The sequence below is a fragment of the Pimephales promelas genome, chromosome 21 (genome assembly GCF_988280905.1).
Source record: "Pimephales promelas chromosome 21, fPimPro1.hap1.1, whole genome shotgun sequence".
Classification (NCBI taxonomy): Eukaryota; Metazoa; Chordata; class Actinopteri; order Cypriniformes; family Leuciscidae; genus Pimephales; species Pimephales promelas.
Genome location: NC_142789.1, coordinates 10,587,044 through 10,606,948, shown reverse-complemented (window position 1 = coordinate 10,606,948; position 19,905 = coordinate 10,587,044). Strand labels below are relative to the sequence as shown.

Genomic DNA, 19,905 nt, shown 5'->3' with positions numbered 1-19,905 from the left:
AAGTTACCAATTAGAATAGATTAAGATAAATATGCTAGTGGATAAAAAAAAAAAAAACTCAGGCTAGGGCCTACATGTGGTTAGATAGCTATAATTTAAATGTATTGTGCAAAAATAATTTAGCAATTAAAAAATGCATAAATAAGACAATGTACTACTTACCTTTAACAATATAGCTACCAAAGAGATTGTAAAATGCTTTAGTTCATCGGATCCTGCCTAATCATTCCCTGGTATTTTGTTTTCATACACTAGAGGGCGCTGTGAGCCACTGGATTCAGTAGCAGCGCTGATTCTCACAGCTCTCGCCGGGTGCAGTGGCGCGTGCCTGTAGTCCAAGCTACTGGGAGGCTGAGGCTGGTGGATTGCTTGAGCTCAGGGGTTCTGGACTGCAGTGGACTATGTCGATCGGGTGTCCGTGCTAAGTTCGGTATCGATATGGTGCTTCTGGGGGAGCCCAGGACCACCAGGTCGCCTAAGGAGGGGTGAACCGGCCCAGGTCGGAGACGAAGCAGGTCAAAGTCCCCGTGTTGATCAGTAGTGGGATCGCGCCTGTGAATAGACTCTGCAGTGCAGCCTGAGCGATACAGCGAGACTCGGTCTTTTGTGTGAACAGTTATTCTGTGGAATCTAATAAACAGCAGCAACAACAAATGAACACAAAATAAAGCCACTAATGGCCAAATAAAACTTTCCAATCCAGTCTTCATTTATCATAATAAAGTAAATTTTTTCTATATGGCTTCCCTGTTAGATACATTTACACCAATGCCTTATATTTTTGTAATGTCTCACAAATGTAATTTAGTTGTCCGTATTTTAAAAATAGCCTATAATACATATTTAATGATCAAATAGCTGAAAATCTATAGATAAAGCAAATGATTGATTTGTTAAGGTAAGATCACTTCATTTTATTTTTAAAGTTACCAATTAGAATAGATTAAGAGAAATAGGCTAGTTGCTAAAAAAAAATACAAAAAAATAAAAACTCAGGCTAGGGCCTATATGTGGTTAGACAGCTCAAGCCGATCTCACGACCAATCGTACGAATTCGAGGAATGATTAAAAAGTGGGTAATTCGTAAGAATTCTTACGACCTCACTCGTACGAATTAGTACGATTTTGCTAAATCGTACATATTTTACGAATTGGCCAATTCGTATGAATTCGTACTAATGACCTGACCCTTACCCCGCCCCTAAACCTAACCATCACGTGGGTTTAGACAAATCGTACAAATTCGTATGAGTGAGGTTGTACGAATTAGTACGAATTAGCCACTTTTTAATCATTCGTCGAATTCGTACGAATTGGTCGTGAGATAGCGTAGGACAGCTATAATTTAAATGCGTTGTGCAAAAATAATTTAGCAATTAAAAAATGCATAAATAAGACAATGTACTACTTATCTTTAACAATATAGCTACCAAAGAGATTGTAAAATGCTTTAGTTCATCGGATCCTGCCTAATCATTCCCTGGTATTTTGTTTTCATACACTAGAGGGCGCTGTGAGCCTCTGGATTCAGGAGCAGCGCTGATTCTCACAGCTCTCGCCAGGTGCAGTGGCGCGTGCCTGTAGTCCAAGCTACTGGGAGGCTGAGGCTGGTGGATCTCTTGAGCTCAGGGGTTCTGGACTGCAGTGGACTATGTCGATTGGGTGTCCGCGCTAAGTTCGGTATCGATATGGTGTTCCTGGGGGAGCCCGGGACCACCAGGTCGCCTAAGGAGGGGTGAACCGGCCCAGGTCGGAGATGAAGCAGGTCAAAATCCCCGTGGCGATCAGTAGTGGGATCGTGCCTGTGAATAGACACTGCAGTGCTGCCTGAGCGATACAGTGAGACCCATTCTTTTGTGTGAACAGTTATTCTGTGAAATCTAATAAATAACAGCAACAACAAATGAACATAAAATAAAGCCCTTAATGGCCAAATAAAACTGTCCAATCCAGTCTTCATTTATTATAATAAAGTACATTTTTTCTATATGGCTTCCCTGTTAGATACATTTACACCAATGCCTTATATTTTTTAATGTATCACAAATGTAGTTTAGATGTCCGTATTTTACAAATAGCCTATTAAAGAAATTTAATGATCAAACTGCTGAAAATCTATATATAAAGCAAACGATTGATTTGTTAAACTAAGATCACTTTATTTAATTTTTAAAGTTACCAATTAGAATAGATTAAGATAAATATGCTAGTGGATAAAAAAAAAAAAACTCAGGCTAGGGCCTACATGTGGTTAGATAGCTATAATTTAAATGTATTGTGCAAAAATAATTTAGCAATTAAAAAATGCATAAATAAGACAATGTACTACTTACCTTTAACAATATAGCTACCAAAGAGATTGTAAAATGCTTTAGTTCATCGGATCCTGCCTAATCATTCCCTGGTATTTTGTTTTCATACACTAGAGGGCGCTGTGAGCCACTGGATTCAGTAGCAGCACTGATTCTCACAGCTCTCGCCGGGTGCAGTGGCGCGCGCCTGTAGTCCAAGCTACTGGGAGGCTGAGGCTGGTGGATTGCTTGAGCTCAGGGGTTCTGGACTGCAGTGGACTATGTCGATCGGGTGTCCGTGCTAAGTTCGGTATCGATATAGTGCTTCTGGGGGAGCCCGGGACCACCAGGTCGCCTAAGGAGGGGTGAACCGGCCCAGGTCGGAGACGAAGCAGGTCAAAGTCCCCGTGTCGATCAGTAGTGGGATCGCGCCTGTGAATAGACTCTGCAGTGCAGCCTGAGCGATACAGCGAGACTCGGTCTTTTGTGTGAACAGTTATTCCGTGGAATCTAATAAACAGCAGCAACAACAAATGAACACAAAATAAAGCCACTAATGGCCAAATAAAACTTTCCAATCCAGTCTTCATTTATCATAATAAAGTAATTTTTTTTCTATATGGCTTCCCTGTTAGATACATTTTCACCAATGCCTTATATTTTTGTAATGTCTCACAATTTAGTTGTCCGTATTTTAAAAATAGCCTATAATACATATTTAATGATCAAACAGCTGAAAATCTATAGATAAAGCAAATGATTGATTTGTTAAGGTAAGATCACTTCATTTTATTTTTAAAGTTACCAATTAGAATAGATTAAGAGAAATAGGCTAGTTGCTAAAAAAAAATACAAAAAAATAAAACTCAGGCTAGGGCCTATATGTGGTTAGACAGCTCAAGCCGATCTCACGACCAATCGTACGAATTCGAGGAATGATTAAAAAGTGGGTAATTCGTAAGAATTCTTACGACCTCACTCGTACGAATTAGTACGATTTTGCTAAATCGTACATATTTTACGAATTGGCCAATTCGTATGAATTCGTACGAATGACCTGACCCTTACCCCGCCCCTAAACCTAACCATCACGTGGGTTTAGACAAATCGTACGAATTCGTATGAGTGAGGTTGTACGAATTAGTACGAATTAGCCACTTTTTAATCATTCGTCGAATTCGTACGAATTGGCCGTGAGATAGCGTAGGACAGCTATAATTTAAATACGTTGTGCAAAAATAATTTAGCAATTAAAAAATGCATAAATAAGACAATGTACTACTTATCTTTAACAATATAGCTACCAAAGAGATTGTAAAATGCTTTAGTTCATCGGATCCTGCCTAATCATTCCCTGGTATTTTGTTTTCATACACTAGAGGGCGCTGTGAGCCACTGGATTCAGGAGCAGCGCTGATTCTCACAGCTCTCGCCAGGTGCAGTGGCGCGTGCCTGTAGTCCAAGCTACTGGGAGGCTGAGGCTGGTGGATCTCTTGAGCTCAGGGGTTCTGTACTGCAGTGGACTATGTCGATTGGGTGTCCGCGCTAAGTTCGGTATCGATATGGTGTTCCTGGGGGAGCCCGGGACCACCAGGTCGCCTAAGGAGGGGTGAACCGGCCCAGGTCGGAGACGAAGCAGGTCAAAATCCCCGTGGCGATCAGTAGTGGGATCGTGCCTGTGAATAGACACTGCAGTGCTGCCTGAGCGATACAGTGAGACCCATTCTTTTGTCTGAACAGTTATTCTGTGAAATCTAATAAATAACAGCAACAACAAATTAACATAAAATAAAGCCCTTAATGGCCAAATAAAACTGTCCAATCCAGTCTTCATTTATTATAATAAAGTACATTTTTTCTATATGGCTTCCCTGTTAGATACATTTACACCAATGCCTTATATTTTTTAATGTATCACAAATGTAGTTTAGATGTCCGTATTTTACAAATAGCCTATTAAAGATATTTAATGATCAAACTGCTGAAAATCTATATATAAAGCAAACAATTGATTTGTTAAACTAAGATCACTTTATTTAATTTTTAAAGTTACCAATTAGAATAGATTAAGATAAATATGCTAGTGGATAAAAAAAAAAAAACTCAGGCTAGGGCCTACATGTGGTTAGATAGCTATAATTTAAATGTATTGTGCAAAAATAATTTAGCAATTAAAAAATGCATAAATAAGACAATGTACTACTTACCTTTAACAATATAGCTACCAAAGAGATTGTAAAATGCTTTAGTTCATCGGATCCTGCCTAATCATTCCCTGGTATTTTGTTTTCATACACTAGAGGGCGCTGTGAGCCACTGGATTCAGTAGCAGCGCTGATTCTCACAGCTCTCGCCGGGTGCAGTGGCGCGCGCCTGTAGTCCAAGCTACTGGGAGGCTGAGGCTGGTGGATTGCTTGAGCTCAGGGGTTCTGGACTGCAGTGGACTATGTCGATCGGGTGTCCGTGCTAAGTTCGGTATCGATATGGTGCTTCTGGGGGAGCCCGGGACCACCAGGTCGCCTAAGGAGGGGTGAACCGGCCCAGGTCGGAGACGAAGCAGGTCAAAGTCCCCGTGTCGATCAGTAGTGGGATCGCGCCGGTGAATAGACTCTGCAGTGCAGCCTGAGCGATACAGTGAGACCCATTCTTTTGTGTGAACAGTTATTCTGTGAAATCTAATAAATAACAGCAACAACAAATGAACATAAAATAAAGCCCTTAATGGCCAAATAAAACTGTCCAATCCAGTCTTCATTTATTATAATAAAGTACATTTTTTCTATATGGCTTCCCTGTTAGATACATTTACACCAATGCCTTATATTTTTTAATGTATCACAAATGTAGTTTAGATGTCCGTATTTTACAAATAGCCTATTAAAGATATTTAATGATCAAACTGCTGAAAATCTATATATAAAGCAAACGATTGATTTGTTAAACTAAGATCACTTTATTTAATTTTTAAAGTTACCAATTAGAATAGATTAAGATAAATATGCTAGTGGATAATAATAATAAAAAAAAAAAACTCAGGCTAGGGCCTACATGTGGTTAGATAGCTATAATCTAAATGTATTGTGCAAAAATAATTTAGCAATTAAAAAATGCATAAATAAGACAATGTACTACTTACCTTTAACAATATAGCTACCAAAGAGATTGTAAAATGCTTTAGTTCATCGGATCCTGCCTAATCATTCCCTGGTATTTTGTTTTCATACACTAGAGGGCGCTGTGAGCCACTGGATTCAGTAGCAGCGCTGATTCTCACAGCTCTTGCCGGGTGCAGTGGCGCGCACCTGTAGTCCAAGCTACTGGGAGGTTGAGGGTGGTGGATTGCTTGAGCTCAGGTGTTCTGGACTGCAGTGGACTATGTCGATCGGGTGTCCGTGCTAAGTTCGGTATCGATATGGTGCTTCTGGGGGAGCCCGGGACCACCAGGTCGCCTAAGGAGGGGTGAACCGGCCCAGGTCGGAGACGAAGCAGGTCAAAGTCCCCGTGTCGATCAGTAGTGGGATCGCGCCTGTGAATAGACTCTGCAGTGCAGCCTGAGCGATACAGCGAGACTCGGTCTTTTGTGTGAACAGTTATTCTGTGGAATCTAATAAACAGCAGCAACAACAAATGAACACAAAATAAAGCCACTAATGGCCAAATAAAACTTTCCAATCCAGTCTTCATTTATCATAATAAAGTAAATTTTTTCTATATGGCTTCCCTGTTAGATACATTTACACCAATGCCTTATATTTTTGTAATGTCTCACAAATGTAATTTAGTTGTCCGTATTTTAAAAATAGCCTATAATACATATTTAATGATCAAATAGCTGAAAATCTATAGATAAAGCAAATGATTGATTTGTTAAGCTAAGATCACTTCTTTTTATTTTTAAAGTTACCAATTAGAATAGATTAAGAGAAATAGGCTAGTTGCTAAAAAAAAATACAAAAAAATAAAAACTCAGGCTAGGGCCTATATGTGGTTACACAGCTCAAGCCGATCTCACGACCAATCGTACGAATTCGAGGAATGATTAAAAAGTGGGTAATTCGTAAGAATTCTTACGACCTCACTCGTACGAATTAGTACGATTTAGCTAAATCGTACATATTTTACGAATTGGCCAATTCGTATAAATTCGTACGAATGACCTGACCCTTACCCCGCCCCTAAACCTAACCATCACGTGGGTTTAGACAAATCGTACGAATTCGTATGAGTGAGGTTGTACGAATTAGTACGAATTAGCCACTTTTTAATCATTCGTCGAATTCATACGAATTGGTCGTGAGATAGCGTAGGACAGCTATAATTTAAATGCGTTGTGCAAAAATAATTTAGCAATTAAAAAATGCATAAATAAGACAATGTACTACTTATCTTTAACAATATAGCTACAAAAGAGATTGTAAAATGCTTTAGTTCATCGGATCCTGCCTAATCATTCCCTGGTATTTTGTTTTCATACACTAGAGGGCGCTGTGAGCCACTGGATTCAGGAGCAGCGCTGATTCTCACAGCTCTCGCCGGGTGCAGTGGCGTGTGCCTGTAGTCCAAGCTACTGGGAGGCTGAGGCTGGTGGATCTCTTGAGCTCGGGGGTTCTGGACTGCAGTGGACTATGTCGATTGGGTGTCCGCGCTAAGTTCGGTATCGATATGGTGTTCCTGGGGGAGCCCGGGACCACCAGGTCGCCTAAGGAGGGGTGAACCGGCCCAGGTCGGAGACGAAGCAGGTCAAAGTCCCCGTGTCGATCAGTAGTGGGATCGTGCCTGGGAATAGACACTGCAGTGCTGCCTGAGCGATACAGTGAGACCCATTCTTTTGTGTGAACAGTTATTCTGTGAAATCTAATAAATAACAGCAACAACAAATGAACATAAAATAAAGCCCTTAATGGCCAAATAAAACTGTCCAATCCAGTCTTCATTTATTATAATAAAGTACATTTTTTCTATATGGCTTCCCTGTTAGATACATTTACACCAATGCCTTATATTTTTTAATGTATCACAAATGTAGTTTAGATGTCCGTATTTTACAAATAGCCTATTAAAGATATTTAATGATCAAACTGCTGAAAATCTATATATAAAGCAAACGATTGATTTGTTAAACTAAGGTCACTTTATTTAATTTTTAAAGTTACCAATTAGAATAGATTAAGATAAATATGCTAGTGGATAAAAAAAAAAAAAAAACTCAGGCTAGGGCCTACATGTGGTTAGATAGCTATAATCTAAATGTATTGTGCAAAAATAATTTAGCAATTAAAAATGCATAAATAAGACAATGTACTACTTACCTTTAACAATATAGCTACCAAAGAGATTGTAAAATGCTTTAGTTCATCGGATCCTGCCTAATCATTCCCTGGTATTTTGTTTTCATACACTAGAGGGCGCTGTGAGCCACTGGATTCAGTAGCAGCGCTGATTCTCACAGCTCTCGCCGGGTGCAGTGGCGCGTGCCTGTAGTCCAAGCTACTGGGAGGCTGAGGCTGGTGGATTGCTTGAGCTCAGGGGTTCTGGACTGCAGTGGACTATGTCGATCGGGTGTCCGTGCTAAGTTCGGTATCGATATGGTGCTTCTGGGGGAGCCCGGGACCACCAGGTCGCCTAAGGAGGGGTGAACCGGCCCAGGTCGGAGACGAAGCAGGTCAAAGTCCCCGTGTCGATCAGTAGTGGGATCGCGCCTGTGAATAGACTCTGCAGTGCAGCCTGAGCGATACAGCGAGACTCGGTCTTTTGTGTGAACAGTTATTCTGTGGAATCTAATAAACAGCAGCAACAACAAATGAACACAAAATAAAGCCACTAATGGCCAAATAAAACTTTCCAATCCAGTCTTCATTTATCATAATAAAGTAAATTTTTTCTATATGGCTTCCCTGTTAGATACATTTACACCAATGCCTTATATTTTTGTAATGTCTCACAAATGTAATTTAGTTGTCCGTATTTTAAAAATAGCCTATAATACATATTTAATGATCAAATAGCTGAAAATCTATAGATAAAGCAAATGATTGATTTGTTAAGCTAAGATCACTTCTTTTTATTTTTAAAGTTACCAATTAGAATAGATTAAGAGAAATAGGCTAGTTGCTAAAAAAAAATACAAAAAAATAAAAACTCAGGCTAGGGCCTATATGTGGTTACACAGCTCAAGCCGATCTCACGACCAATCGTACGAATTCGAGGAAAGATTGAAAAGTGGGTAATTCGTAAGAATTCTTACGACCTCACTCGTACGAATTAGTATGATTTTGCTAAATCGTACATATTTTACGAATTGGCCAATTCGTATAAATTCGTACGAATGACCTGACCCTTACCCCGCCCCTAAACCTAACCATCACGTGGGTTTAGACAAATCGTACGAATTCGTATGAGTGAGGTTGTACGAATTAGTACGAATTAGCCACTTTTTAATCATTCGTCGAATTCGTACGAATTGGTCGTGAGATAGCGTAGGACAGCTATAATTTAAATGCGTTGTGCAAAAATAATTTAGCAATTAAAAAATGCATAAATAAGACAATGTACTACTTATCTTTAACAATATAGCTACCAAAGAGATTGTAAAATGCTTTAGTTCATCGGATCCTGCCTAATCATTCCCTGGTATTTTGTTTTCATACACTAGAGGGCGCTGTGAGCCACTGGATTCAGGAGCAGCGCTGATTCTCACAGCTCTCGCCAGGTGCAGTGGCGCGTGCCTGTAGTCCAAGCTACTGGGAGGCTGAGGCTGGTGGATCTCTTGAGCTCAGGGGTTCTGTACTGCAGTGGACTATGTCGATTGGGTGTCCGCGCTAAGTTCGGTATCGATATGGTGTTCCTGGGGGAGCCCGGGACCACCAGGTCGCCTAAGGAGGGGTGAACCGGCCCAGGTCGGAGACGAAGCAGGTCAAAATCCCCGTGGCGATCAGTAGTGGGATCGTGCCTGTGAATAGACACTGCAGTGCTGCCTGAGCGATACAGTGAGACCCATTCTTTTGTCTGAACAGTTATTCTGTGAAATCTAATAAATAACAGCAACAACAAATTAACATAAAATAAAGCCCTTAATGGCCAAATAAAACTGTCCAATCCAGTCTTCATTTATTATAATAAAGTACATTTTTTCTATATGGCTTCCCTGTTAGATACATTTACACCAATGCCTTATATTTTTTAATGTATCACAAATGTAGTTTAGATGTCCGTATTTTACAAATAGCCTATTAAAGATATTTAATGATCAAACTGCTGAAAATCTATATATAAAGCAAACAATTGATTTGTTAAACTAAGATCACTTTATTTAATTTTTAAAGTTACCAATTAGAATAGATTAAGATAAATATGCTAGTGGATAAAAAAAAAAAAACTCAGGCTAGGGCCTACATGTGGTTAGATAGCTATAATTTAAATGTATTGTGCAAAAATAATTTAGCAATTAAAAAATGCATAAATAAGACAATGTACTACTTACCTTTAACAATATAGCTACCAAAGAGATTGTAAAATGCTTTAGTTCATCGGATCCTGCCTAATCATTCCCTGGTATTTTGTTTTCATACACTAGAGGGCGCTGTGAGCCACTGGATTCAGTAGCAGCGCTGATTCTCACAGCTCTCGCCGGGTGCAGTGGCGCGCGCCTGTAGTCCAAGCTACTGGGAGGCTGAGGCTGGTGGATTGCTTGAGCTCAGGGGTTCTGGACTGCAGTGGACTATGTCGATCGGGTGTCCGTGCTAAGTTCGGTATCGATATGGTGCTTCTGGGGGAGCCCGGGACCACCAGGTCGCCTAAGGAGGGGTGAACCGGCCCAGGTCGGAGACGAAGCAGGTCAAAGTCCCCGTGTCGATCAGTAGTGGGATCGCGCCGGTGAATAGACTCTGCAGTGCAGCCTGAGCGATACAGTGAGACCCATTCTTTTGTGTGAACAGTTATTCTGTGAAATCTAATAAATAACAGCAACAACAAATGAACATAAAATAAAGCCCTTAATGGCCAAATAAAACTGTCCAATCCAGTCTTCATTTATTATAATAAAGTACATTTTTTCTATATGGCTTCCCTGTTAGATACATTTACACCAATGCCTTATATTTTTTAATGTATCACAAATGTAGTTTAGATGTCCGTATTTTACAAATAGCCTATTAAAGATATTTAATGATCAAACTGCTGAAAATCTATATATAAAGCAAACGATTGATTTGTTAAACTAAGATCACTTTATTTAATTTTTAAAGTTACCAATTAGAATAGATTAAGATAAATATGCTAGTGGATAATAATAAAAAAAAAAAAACTCAGGCTAGGGCCTACATGTGGTTAGATAGCTATAATCTAAATGTATTGTGCAAAAATAATTTAGCAATTAAAAAATGCATAAATAAGACAATGTACTACTTACCTTTAACAATATAGCTACCAAAGAGATTGTAAAATGCTTTAGTTCATCGGATCCTGCCTAATCATTCCCTGGTATTTTGTTTTCATACACTAGAGGGCGCTGTGAGCCACTGGATTCAGTAGCAGCGCTGATTCTCACAGCTCTAGCCGGGTGCAGTGGCGCGCGCCTGTAGTCCAAGCTACTGGGAGGTTGAGGGTGGTGGATTGCTTGAGCTCAGGTGTTCTGGACTGCAGTGGACTATGTCGATCGGGTGTCCGTGCTAAGTTCGGTATCGATATGGTGCTTCTGGGGGAGCCCGGGACCACCAGGTCGCCTAAGGAGGGGTGAACCGGCCCAGGTCGGAGACGAAGCAGGTCAAAGTCCCCGTGTCGATCAGTAGTGGGATCGCGCCTGTGAATAGACTCTGCAGTGCAGCCTGAGCGATACAGCGAGACTCGGTCTTTTGTGTGAACAGTTATTCTGTGGAATCTAATAAACAGCAGCAACAACAAATGAACACAAAATAAAGCCACTAATGGCCAAATAAAACTTTCCAATCCAGTCTTCATTTATCATAATAAAGTAAATTTTTTCTATATGGCTTCCCTGTTAGATACATTTACACCAATGCCTTATATTTTTGTAATGTCTCACAAATGTAATTTAGTTGTCCGTATTTTAAAAATAGCCTATAATACATATTTAATGATCAAATAGCTGAAAATCTATAGATAAAGCAAATGATTGATTTGTTAAGCTAAGATCACTTCTTTTTATTTTTAAAGTTACCAATTAGAATAGATTAAGAGAAATAGGCTAGTTGCTAAAAAAAAATACAAAAAAATAAAAACTCAGGCTAGGGCCTATATGTGGTTACACAGCTCAAGCCGATCTCACGACCAATCGTACGAATTCGAGGAATGATTAAAAAGTGGGTAATTCGTAAGAATTCTTACGACCTCACTCGTACGAATTAGTACGATTTAGCTAAATCGTACATATTTTACGAATTGGCCAATTCGTATAAATTCGTACGAATGACCTGACCCTTACCCCGCCCCTAAACCTAACCATCACGTGGGTTTAGACAAATCGTACGAATTCGTATGAGTGAGGTTGTACGAATTAGTACGAATTAGCCACTTTTTAATCATTCGTCGAATTCATACGAATTGGTCGTGAGATAGCGTAGGACAGCTATAATTTAAATGCGTTGTGCAAAAATAATTTAGCAATTAAAAAATGCATAAATAAGACAATGTACTACTTATCTTTAACAATATAGCTACAAAAGAGATTGTAAAATGCTTTAGTTCATCGGATCCTGCCTAATCATTCCCTGGTATTTTGTTTTCATACACTAGAGGGCGCTGTGAGCCACTGGATTCAGGAGCAGCGCTGATTCTCACAGCTCTCGCCGGGTGCAGTGGCGTGTGCCTGTAGTCCAAGCTACTGGGAGGCTGAGGCTGGTGGATCTCTTGAGCTCGGGGGTTCTGGACTGCAGTGGACTATGTCGATTGGGTGTCCGCGCTAAGTTCGGTATCGATATGGTGTTCCTGGGGGAGCCCGGGACCACCAGGTCGCCTAAGGAGGGGTGAACCGGCCCAGGTCGGAGACGAAGCAGGTCAAAGTCCCCGTGTCGATCAGTAGTGGGATCGTGCCTGGGAATAGACACTGCAGTGCTGCCTGAGCGATACAGTGAGACCCATTCTTTTGTGTGAACAGTTATTCTGTGAAATCTAATAAATAACAGCAACAACAAATGAACATAAAATAAAGCCCTTAATGGCCAAATAAAACTGTCCAATCCAGTCTTCATTTATTATAATAAAGTACATTTTTTCTATATGGCTTCCCTGTTAGATACATTTACACCAATGCCTTATATTTTTTAATGTATCACAAATGTAGTTTAGATGTCCGTATTTTACAAATAGCCTATTAAAGATATTTAATGATCAAACTGCTGAAAATCTATATATAAAGCAAACGATTGATTTGTTAAACTAAGGTCACTTTATTTAATTTTTAAAGTTACCAATTAGAATAGATTAAGATAAATATGCTAGTGGATAAAAAAAAAAAAAAACTCAGGCTAGGGCCTACATGTGGTTAGATAGCTATAATCTAAATGTATTGTGCAAAAATAATTTAGCAATTAAAAATGCATAAATAAGACAATGTACTACTTACCTTTAACAATATAGCTACCAAAGAGATTGTAAAATGCTTTAGTTCATCGGATCCTGCCTAATCATTCCCTGGTATTTTGTTTTCATACACTAGAGGGCGCTGTGAGCCACTGGATTCAGTAGCAGCGCTGATTCTCACAGCTCTCGCCGGGTGCAGTGGCGCGTGCCTGTAGTCCAAGCTACTGGGAGGCTGAGGCTGGTGGATTGCTTGAGCTCAGGGGTTCTGGACTGCAGTGGACTATGTCGATCGGGTGTCCGTGCTAAGTTCGGTATCGATATGGTGCTTCTGGGGGAGCCCGGGACCACCAGGTCGCCTAAGGAGGGGTGAACCGGCCCAGGTCGGAGACGAAGCAGGTCAAAGTCCCCGTGTCGATCAGTAGTGGGATCGCGCCTGTGAATAGACTCTGCAGTGCAGCCTGAGCGATACAGCGAGACTCGGTCTTTTGTGTGAACAGTTATTCTGTGGAATCTAATAAACAGCAGCAACAACAAATGAACACAAAATAAAGCCACTAATGGCCAAATAAAACTTTCCAATCCAGTCTTCATTTATCATAATAAAGTAAATTTTTTCTATATGGCTTCCCTGTTAGATACATTTACACCAATGCCTTATATTTTTGTAATGTCTCACAAATGTAATTTAGTTGTCCGTATTTTAAAAATAGCCTATAATACATATTTAATGATCAAATAGCTGAAAATCTATAGATAAAGCAAATGATTGATTTGTTAAGCTAAGATCACTTCTTTTTATTTTTAAAGTTACCAATTAGAATAGATTAAGAGAAATAGGCTAGTTGCTAAAAAAAAATACAAAAAAATAAAAACTCAGGCTAGGGCCTATATGTGGTTACACAGCTCAAGCCGATCTCACGACCAATCGTACGAATTCGAGGAAAGATTGAAAAGTGGGTAATTCGTAAGAATTCTTACGACCTCACTCGTACGAATTAGTATGATTTTGCTAAATCGTACATATTTTACGAATTGGCCAATTCGTATAAATTCGTACGAATGACCTGACCCTTACCCCGCCCCTAAACCTAACCATCACGTGGGTTTAGACAAATCGTACGAATTCGTATGAGTGAGGTTGTACGAATTAGTACGAATTAGCCACTTTTTAATCATTCGTCGAATTCGTACGAATTGGTCGTGAGATAGCGTAGGACAGCTATAATTTAAATGCGTTGTGCAAAAATAATTTAGCAATTAAAAAATGCATAAATAAGACAATGTACTACTTATCTTTAACAATATAGCTACCAAAGAGATTGTAAAATGCTTTAGTTCATCGGATCCTGCCTAATCATTCCCTGGTATTTTGTTTTCATACACTAGAGGGCGCTGTGAGCCACTGGATTCAGGAGCAGCGCTGATTCTCACAGCTCTCGCCAGGTGCAGTGGCGCGTGCCTGTAGTCCAAGCTACTGGGAGGCTGAGGCTGGTGGATCTCTTGAGCTCAGGGGTTCTGTACTGCAGTGGACTATGTCGATTGGGTGTCCGCGCTAAGTTCGGTATCGATATGGTGTTCCTGGGGGAGCCCGGGACCACCAGGTCGCCTAAGGAGGGGTGAACCGGCCCAGGTCGGAGACGAAGCAGGTCAAAATCCCCGTGGCGATCAGTAGTGGGATCGTGCCTGTGAATAGACACTGCAGTGCTGCCTGAGCGATACAGTGAGACCCATTCTTTTGTCTGAACAGTTATTCTGTGAAATCTAATAAATAACAGCAACAACAAATTAACATAAAATAAAGCCCTTAATGGCCAAATAAAACTGTCCAATCCAGTCTTCATTTATTATAATAAAGTACATTTTTTCTATATGGCTTCCCTGTTAGATACATTTACACCAATGCCTTATATTTTTTAATGTATCACAAATGTAGTTTAGATGTCCGTATTTTACAAATAGCCTATTAAAGATATTTAATGATCAAACTGCTGAAAATCTATATATAAAGCAAACAATTGATTTGTTAAACTAAGATCACTTTATTTAATTTTTAAAGTTACCAATTAGAATAGATTAAGATAAATATGCTAGTGGATAAAAAAAAAAAAACTCAGGCTAGGGCCTACATGTGGTTAGATAGCTATAATTTAAATGTATTGTGCAAAAATAATTTAGCAATTAAAAAATGCATAAATAAGACAATGTACTACTTACCTTTAACAATATAGCTACCAAAGAGATTGTAAAATGCTTTAGTTCATCGGATCCTGCCTAATCATTCCCTGGTATTTTGTTTTCATACACTAGAGGGCGCTGTGAGCCACTGGATTCAGTAGCAGCGCTGATTCTCACAGCTCTCGCCGGGTGCAGTGGCGCGCGCCTGTAGTCCAAGCTACTGGGAGGCTGAGGCTGGTGGATTGCTTGAGCTCAGGGGTTCTGGACTGCAGTGGACTATGTCGATCGGGTGTCCGTGCTAAGTTCGGTATCGATATGGTGCTTCTGGGGGAGCCCGGGACCACCAGGTCGCCTAAGGAGGGGTGAACCGGCCCAGGTCGGAGACGAAGCAGGTCAAAGTCCCCGTGTCGATCAGTAGTGGGATCGCGCCGGTGAATAGACTCTGCAGTGCAGCCTGAGCGATACAGTGAGACCCATTCTTTTGTGTGAACAGTTATTCTGTGAAATCTAATAAATAACAGCAACAACAAATGAACATAAAATAAAGCCCTTAATGGCCAAATAAAACTGTCCAATCCAGTCTTCATTTATTATAATAAAGTACATTTTTTCTATATGGCTTCCCTGTTAGATACATTTACACCAATGCCTTATATTTTTTAATGTATCACAAATGTAGTTTAGATGTCCGTATTTTACAAATAGCCTATTAAAGATATTTAATGATCAAACTGCTGAAAATCTATATATAAAGCAAACGATTGATTTGTTAAACTAAGATCACTTTATTTAATTTTTAAAGTTACCAATTAGAATAGATTAAGATAAATATGCTAGTGGATAATAATAAAAAAAAAAAAACTCAGGCTAGGGCCTACATGTGGTTAGATAGCTATAATCTAAATGTATTGTGCAAAAATAATTTAGCAATTAAAAAATGCATAAATAAGACAATGTACTACTTACCTTTAACAATATAGCTACCAAAGAGATTGTAAAATGCTTTAGTTCATCGGATCCTGCCTAATCATTCCCTGGTATTTTGTTTTCATACACTAGAGGGCGCTGTGAGCCACTGGATTCAGTAGCAGCGCTGATTCTCACAGCTCTAGCCGGGTGCAGTGGCGCGCGCCTGTAGTCCAAGCTACTGGGAGGTTGAGGGTGGTGGATTGCTTGAGCTCAGGTGTTCTGGACTGCAGTGGACTATGTCGATCGGGTGTCCGTGCTAAGTTCGGTATCGATATGGTGCTTCTGGGGGAGCCCGGGACCACCAGGTCGCCTAAGGAGGGGTGAACCGGCCCAGGTCGGAGACGAAGCAGGTCAAAGTCCCCGTGTCGATCAGTAGTGGGATCGCGCCTGTGAATAGACTCTGCAGTGCAGCCTGAGCGATACAGCGAGACTCGGTCTTTTGTGTGAACAGTTATTCTGTGGAATCTAATAAACAGCAGCAACAACAAATGAACACAAAATAAAGCCACTAATGGCCAAATAAAACTTTCCAATCCAGTCTTCATTTATCATAATAAAGTAAATTTTTTCTATATGGCTTCCCTGTTAGATACATTTACACCAATGCCTTATATTTTTGTAATGTCTCACAAATGTAATTTAGTTGTCCGTATTTTAAAAATAGCCTATAATACATATTTAATGATCAAATAGCTGAAAATCTATAGATAAAGCAAATGATTGATTTGTTAAGCTAAGATCACTTCTTTTTATTTTTAAAGTTACCAATTAGAATAGATTAAGAGAAATAGGCTAGTTGCTAAAAAAAAATACAAAAAAATAAAAACTCAGGCTAGGGCCTATATGTGGTTACACAGCTCAAGCCGATCTCACGACCAATCGTACGAATTCGAGGAATGATTAAAAAGTGGGTAATTCGTAAGAATTCTTACGACCTCACTCGTACGAATTAGTACGATTTAGCTAAATCGTACATATTTTACGAATTGGCCAATTCGTATAAATTCGTACGAATGACCTGACCCTTACCCCGCCCCTAAACCTAACCATCACGTGGGTTTAGACAAATCGTACGAATTCGTATGAGTGAGGTTGTACGAATTAGTACGAATTAGCCACTTTTTAATCATTCGTCGAATTCATACGAATTGGTCGTGAGATAGCGTAGGACAGCTATAATTTAAATGCGTTGTGCAAAAATAATTTAGCAATTAAAAAATGCATAAATAAGACAATGTACTACTTATCTTTAACAATATAGCTACAAAAGAGATTGTAAAATGCTTTAGTTCATCGGATCCTGCCTAATCATTCCCTGGTATTTTGTTTTCATACACTAGAGGGCGCTGTGAGCCACTGGATTCAGGAGCAGCGCTGATTCTCACAGCTCTCGCCGGGTGCAGTGGCGTGTGCCTGTAGTCCAAGCTACTGGGAGGCTGAGGCTGGTGGATCTCTTGAGCTCGGGGGTTCTGGACTGCAGTGGACTATGTCGATTGGGTGTCCGCGCTAAGTTCGGTATCGATATGGTGTTCCTGGGGGAGCCCGGGACCACCAGGTCGCCTAAGGAGGGGTGAACCGGCCCAGGTCGGAGACGAAGCAGGTCAAAGTCCCCGTGTCGATCAGTAGTGGGATCGTGCCTGGGAATAGACACTGCAGTGCTGCCTGAGCGATACAGTGAGACCCATTCTTTTGTGTGAACAGTTATTCTGTGAAATCTAATAAATAACAGCAACAACAAATGAACATAAAATAAAGCCCTTAATGGCCAAATAAAACTGTCCAATCCAGTCTTCATTTATTATAATAAAGTACATTTTTTCTATATGGCTTCCCTGTTAGATACATTTACACCAATGCCTTATATTTTTTAATGTATCACAAATGTAGTTTAGATGTCCGTATTTTACAAATAGCCTATTAAAGATATTTAATGATCAAACTGCTGAAAATCTATATATAAAGCAAACGATTGATTTGTTAAACTAAGGTCACTTTATTTAATTTTTAAAGTTACCAATTAGAATAGATTAAGATAAATATGCTAGTGGATAAAAAAAAAAAAAAACTCAGGCTAGGGCCTACATGTGGTTAGATAGCTATAATCTAAATGTATTGTGCAAAAATAATTTAGCAATTAAAAATGCATAAATAAGACAATGTACTACTTACCTTTAACAATATAGCTACCAAAGAGATTGTAAAATGCTTTAGTTCATCGGATCCTGCCTAATCATTCCCTGGTATTTTGTTTTCATACACTAGAGGGCGCTGTGAGCCACTGGATTCAGTAGCAGCGCTGATTCTCACAGCTCTCGCCGGGTGCAGTGGCGCGTGCCTGTAGTCCAAGCTACTGGGAGGCTGAGGCTGGTGGATTGCTTGAGCTCAGGGGTTCTGGACTGCAGTGGACTATGTCGATCGGGTGTCCGTGCTAAGTTCGGTATCGATATGGTGCTTCTGGGGGAGCCCGGGACCACCAGGTCGCCTAAGGAGGGGTGAACCGGCCCAGGTCGGAGACGAAGCAGGTCAAAGTCCCCGTGTCGATCAGTAGTGGGATCGCGCCTGTGAATAGACTCTGCAGTGCAGCCTGAGCGATACAGCGAGACTCGGTCTTTTGTGTGAACAGTTATTCTGTGGAATCTAATAAACAGCAGCAACAACAAATGAACACAAAATAAAGCCACTAATGGCCAAATAAAACTTTCCAATCCAGTCTTCATTTATCATAATAAAGTAAATTTTTTCTATATGGCTTCCCTGTTAGATACATTTACACCAATGCCTTATATTTTTGTAATGTCTCACAAATGTAATTTAGTTGTCCGTATTTTAAAAATAGCCTATAATACATATTTAATGATCAAATAGCTGAAAATCTATAGATAAAGCAAATGATTGATTTGTTAAGCTAAGATCACTTCTTTTTATTTTTAAAGTTACCAATTAGAATAGATTAAGAGAAATAGGCTAGTTGCTAAAAAAAAATACAAAAAAATAAAAACTCAGGCTAGGGCCTATATGTGGTTACACAGCTCAAGCCGATCTCACGACCAATCGTACGAATTCGAGGAAAGATTGAAAAGTGGGTAATTCGTAAGAATTCTTACGACCTCACTCGTACGAATTAGTATGATTTTGCTAAATCGTACATATTTTACGAATTGGCCAATTCGTATAAATTCGTACGAATGACCTGACCCTTACCCCGCCCCTAAACCTAACCATCACGTGGGTTTAGACAAATCGTACGAATTCGTATGAGTGAGGTTGTACGAATTAGTACGAATTAGCCACTTTTTAATCATTCGTCGAATTCGTACGAATTGGTCGTGAGATAGCGTAGGACAGCTATAATTTAAATGCGTTGTGCAAAAATAATTTAGCAATTAAAAAATGCATAAATAAGACAATGTACTACTTATCTTTAACAATATAGCTACCAAAGAGATTGTAAAATGCTTTAGTTCATCGGATCCTGCCTAATCATTCCCTGGTATTTTGTTTTCATACACTAGAGGGCGCTGTGAGCCACTGGATTCAGGAGCAGCGCTGATTCTCACAGCTCTCGCCAGGTGCAGTGGCGCGTGCCTGTAGTCCAAGCTACTGGGAGGCTGAGGCTGGTGGATCTCTTGAGCTCAGGGGTTCTGTACTGCAGTGGACTATGTCGATTGGGTGTCCGCGCTAAGTTCGGTATCGATATGGTGTTCCTGGGGGAGCCCGGGACCACCAGGTCGCCTAAGGAGGGGTGAACCGGCCCAGGTCGGAGACGAAGCAGGTCAAAATCCCCGTGGCGATCAGTAGTGGGATCGTGCCTGTGAATAGACACTGCAGTGCTGCCTGAGCGATACAGTGAGACCCATTCTTTTGTCTGAACAGTTATTCTGTGAAATCTAATAAATAACAGCAACAACAAATTAACATAAAATAAAGCCCTTAA

General features: G+C 40.1%; 19 non-coding genes across 19 annotated transcripts; all 19 read left to right on the top strand.

Moving 5' to 3' along the window:
• Positions 1 to 307: 307 nt before the first annotated feature.
• Positions 308 to 606, top strand: LOC148970271 (signal recognition particle RNA). Its single transcript, XR_016148749.1, has one exon.
• Positions 607 to 1,557: 951 nt separating this feature from the next.
• LOC148970270 (signal recognition particle RNA) lies at positions 1,558 to 1,856 on the top strand. Its single transcript, XR_016148999.1, has one exon.
• Positions 1,857 to 2,478: 622 nt separating this feature from the next.
• Positions 2,479 to 2,777, top strand: LOC148970269 (signal recognition particle RNA). The gene has a single exon (XR_016148802.1).
• Positions 2,778 to 3,722: 945 nt separating this feature from the next.
• LOC148970268 (signal recognition particle RNA) lies at positions 3,723 to 4,021 on the top strand. Its single transcript, XR_016148935.1, has one exon.
• A 622-nt stretch (positions 4,022 to 4,643) lies between these two features.
• LOC148970267 (signal recognition particle RNA) lies at positions 4,644 to 4,942 on the top strand. The gene has a single exon (XR_016148828.1).
• Positions 4,943 to 5,572: 630 nt separating this feature from the next.
• Positions 5,573 to 5,871, top strand: LOC148970266 (signal recognition particle RNA). Its single transcript, XR_016148838.1, has one exon.
• A 951-nt stretch (positions 5,872 to 6,822) lies between these two features.
• Positions 6,823 to 7,121, top strand: LOC148970265 (signal recognition particle RNA). The gene has a single exon (XR_016148852.1).
• A 624-nt stretch (positions 7,122 to 7,745) lies between these two features.
• Positions 7,746 to 8,044, top strand: LOC148970264 (signal recognition particle RNA). Its single transcript, XR_016148752.1, has one exon.
• Positions 8,045 to 8,995: 951 nt separating this feature from the next.
• LOC148970263 (signal recognition particle RNA) lies at positions 8,996 to 9,294 on the top strand. The gene has a single exon (XR_016148934.1).
• Positions 9,295 to 9,916: 622 nt separating this feature from the next.
• Positions 9,917 to 10,215, top strand: LOC148970262 (signal recognition particle RNA). The gene has a single exon (XR_016148827.1).
• A 628-nt stretch (positions 10,216 to 10,843) lies between these two features.
• On the top strand, positions 10,844 to 11,142 carry LOC148970261 (signal recognition particle RNA). Its single transcript, XR_016148878.1, has one exon.
• A 951-nt stretch (positions 11,143 to 12,093) lies between these two features.
• LOC148970260 (signal recognition particle RNA) lies at positions 12,094 to 12,392 on the top strand. The gene has a single exon (XR_016148851.1).
• Positions 12,393 to 13,015: 623 nt separating this feature from the next.
• LOC148970259 (signal recognition particle RNA) lies at positions 13,016 to 13,314 on the top strand. The gene has a single exon (XR_016148751.1).
• A 951-nt stretch (positions 13,315 to 14,265) lies between these two features.
• LOC148970258 (signal recognition particle RNA) lies at positions 14,266 to 14,564 on the top strand. Its single transcript, XR_016148931.1, has one exon.
• Positions 14,565 to 15,186: 622 nt separating this feature from the next.
• On the top strand, positions 15,187 to 15,485 carry LOC148970257 (signal recognition particle RNA). Its single transcript, XR_016148826.1, has one exon.
• A 628-nt stretch (positions 15,486 to 16,113) lies between these two features.
• On the top strand, positions 16,114 to 16,412 carry LOC148970256 (signal recognition particle RNA). The gene has a single exon (XR_016148876.1).
• A 951-nt stretch (positions 16,413 to 17,363) lies between these two features.
• On the top strand, positions 17,364 to 17,662 carry LOC148970255 (signal recognition particle RNA). Its single transcript, XR_016148850.1, has one exon.
• A 623-nt stretch (positions 17,663 to 18,285) lies between these two features.
• Positions 18,286 to 18,584, top strand: LOC148970254 (signal recognition particle RNA). The gene has a single exon (XR_016148750.1).
• A 951-nt stretch (positions 18,585 to 19,535) lies between these two features.
• Positions 19,536 to 19,834, top strand: LOC148970253 (signal recognition particle RNA). The gene has a single exon (XR_016148930.1).
• Positions 19,835 to 19,905: the final 71 nt, after the last annotated feature.